Below are 3,271 nucleotides of genomic sequence, written 5' to 3'. Positions count from 1 at the left end.
GGTGCTCAGCCTTCTTTATGGTCCAACTCTCACATCCATATATGACTATTAGAAAAACCATAGTTTTGACTATACAAACATTTCTTGGCAAAGTAGTGTCTCTGCTTTTTAATATGCTGTCTAGGTTGTTCATAGCTTTTCTTCCAAGGAGCAAACATCTTTTAATTTCATGGCTGCAGTCACCATCAGCAGTGAATTTTGAGCCCAAGAAATAGAGTCTGTCACCATTTGTAAAGAACTCTATTAATTTTGAAAAAGATTACATTATTTAAGAGAGAAACATGGGAAAATCTTCCCCTAATTAAATAAATGTATGGTATTAACTATAGCTTAATTCATCATATAGAATATAAACCTGTAGTCTCAATAGAGACATTTTAACCCAAACAATACATCCTTCCTGAAGAAATTGTGGATATCTTAAAAAATCTTTTCAATAAAATATATGCATTGAACCAGAAAATTATGAAATATTTAAAAGCACATTTTGATCATTGGAAGTGTCCATATAATAAATCCATTCATCATGCCCAAGTTATTAAACATGAGAATACATTTACTAAATTAAATAACCACACATGTCTTTCCTGGGAAGAGGAAGTCTTGATTGAAAATACATTTCCCAGGTGCCTCATTTTCTTTTTCTGGTCCAGAGCTTTTTCATGGTATTTTTCATTTCTCCATTTCTCAGAGTATAGATTAGAGGACTCAGCATAGGGGTGACAACAATGTAAAACACAGTCAAGGATTTATCAATTGGTAAGGTGGAAGGAGGTCTCACATACATAAAAATACAGGGCACAAAGAAGAGGAGCACCACAGTAATGTGGGAGCCACAGGTGGATAAGGCTTTGCGCCTGCCTTCCTGACTAAGATTCTTCATGAAGTGTATAATGACCCCATATAAGATAAGTAAGAGTGTGAAGATGACCATGCAGATGGCCCCATCTTTGGCCAGCACTGTGAGGGCAATGATGTGGGTGTCAGTGCAGGCTAGTTTTAACTTTTAACAAGGGATACATGTCACACACAAAGTGGTCCATGACATTTGGGCCATGGAATGGAAGGTTGTAAACAAAGAGAGGATGAAGGACAGCTTGTAAAAACCCACCAACCCAGGCCAAGAGCAGTAGCAGAACACATACTCACTGATTCATGATTGTCAAATAATGAAAGGGTTTGCAGATGGTCACATAGTAGTCATAGACCATGACCACCAGGAGTAAAATCTCAGCACTACCAAATAAGTGCTCCATAAAAAGCTGGGCCATGCAAGCTTGGAAGGAAATGGTTTTCTTCTCACAAAGGAAGTTTTTAATCATACTTGGGATAAAGTTAGTAGAATAAACAGCATCCAGAAATGACAAATTTCCAAGGCAGAAGTACATAGGGGAAGCCAGGGTTGGACTGGCCACCACAGTGATTAATATGAGTACATTGCCCATCATCATGACAATGTAGATGAGCAAGAACACAGCAAATAATATCTTCTGACCCTGGAGGCTCTGAGTGAGCCCCAAGAGTACAAACTCATTTACATTGTTTCTTTGTTCCATAGGTATTTCTGTTTGTCTTATTTCAGAGTTCAGCTCATCATTCCCTATGTGCATACATTATTGATAGTATAATCTGAAATTTTGAACTAATTTGTTTTTAACAATTAGGCAGTATGGATTTTTAAGCACCAATACTTTCAGATATTACAACACACAGCTTGTTAAAGCATAATTCCTAATGTGAACAAACTTATAGACTAATTCAGAGGCAAGTGACTAGAGACATATGTGGGAAAATGACACATTATTAAATAAATCAGATGCCAAAACTAGCTTTTCATATGGAAGCTAATTGTACATACAGAGAGAACTTATACAAAAATAAACATAAATTAAAGGTTTAACAGCAAAACAAAGAAAAGTGTACCTCATATTTACTTTCCATTTAATAAAGGATGTTACTGTCTACATTTTGGGGTGGAAGAATCTTCTTAACCAATCATCAAAATCCCAAATAGATATATTTGACAATTTCAAATTTGTCTAAGGACTTAGGAAAACATACCACAACAATAGACAAAAATAGTTTGTGGAAATTATTTAAATTTTAGCTGATATACACAAAACTATATCTAAATTAAATAAAGATTTCTAAACAAATAGCTAATAAATAAAATAAAGAAAATTTTAACATAAAATATATAAACAATTAAATGAAGACTATCCCTAAATGGGCAAAAAACATATGATTGAATGCTGAAGCTCACTTGTGAACAGAAAAGTAGGAACTGAAGAAATGGCTTGCTTATTAGAGCATTAGCTTAGGTTCTTGAAAATTATTTAACCAGGTCTACAGGTGCTATCTATTTTTTTGACAGATGAACAAACAGCATTTAGATAACATATTAATTCAATCTATCTTTTGATTTACAAATATCTGCCCATGATAATATCCTCAAATAATTACACTTGAAATTAATCTTTAAGAATGTCTTCAAAAAGGTAAATTTATTTCAGATCACTAGAGTATGAAAGTATCCAAAAAGAGTGTTACAGAATAAAATCAGTCTTCACATATTTAATACTCACAAATGAAAACTTAAAGCTTTGTTCAGAATTTTGTGTTTTAATACACTTCCTGGGTTACCTGTGTAAGGAGAATGGTGTTCACTCCACGTTCTGGGCTCTGGTGCCTTCTCTTTGTCCTTCATGCGCTGATGCCCTCTCCGGAAACAGACAGTGAGATATATGCACCATCACTGGACCTTGAATTGGTTCTTTGTGACCAACTCCATGCTTGTAGAAAGCCTACTTCATCTCAGTCATTCAGAGAAATATTACTTTTTCAAGTTGTTGAGGCTTTTGAAATTAATATAAATGTACTCTTACTTAAATACTCTGAATCTTAATTATAAAAAGAAATTCAGAATTTTCTCAGTTGTGAGAATTTGTCTTGGTAACAAACATGTTAAAGCAATATTTTGATCAGAGAGAGAGAAAGCATCAAATTGTGATGTATTGCTTCAAATAAAACATTGCCATTTATTTATTTTTCATTTATTTTTATTAGTTGGAGGCTAATTACTTTACAATATTGTAGTGCTTTTTGCCATACATTGACATAAATCAGTCATGGATTTACATGTGTTCCCCATCCTGATCCCCATCCCACCTCCCTCCCCATCCGATCCCTCTGGGTCTTCCCAGTGCATCAGCCCTGAGCACTTGTCTCATGCATCCAACCTGGGCTGGTGATCTGTTTCACACTTGATAAT

The 3,271-nt window shown here is 34.7% G+C and overlaps 1 pseudogene; it reads right to left on the bottom strand.

Moving 5' to 3' along the window:
* Positions 1 to 631: 631 nt before the first annotated feature.
* On the bottom strand, positions 632 to 1,556 carry LOC110123910 (olfactory receptor 4A15-like; annotated as a pseudogene).
* Positions 1,557 to 3,271: the final 1,715 nt, after the last annotated feature.

Source organism: Odocoileus virginianus, chromosome 4, assembly GCF_023699985.2.
Source record: "Odocoileus virginianus isolate 20LAN1187 ecotype Illinois chromosome 4, Ovbor_1.2, whole genome shotgun sequence".
Lineage (NCBI taxonomy): Eukaryota > Metazoa > Chordata > Mammalia > Artiodactyla > Cervidae > Odocoileus > Odocoileus virginianus.
This window is presented reverse-complemented; position numbering and strand designations above follow the sequence as displayed.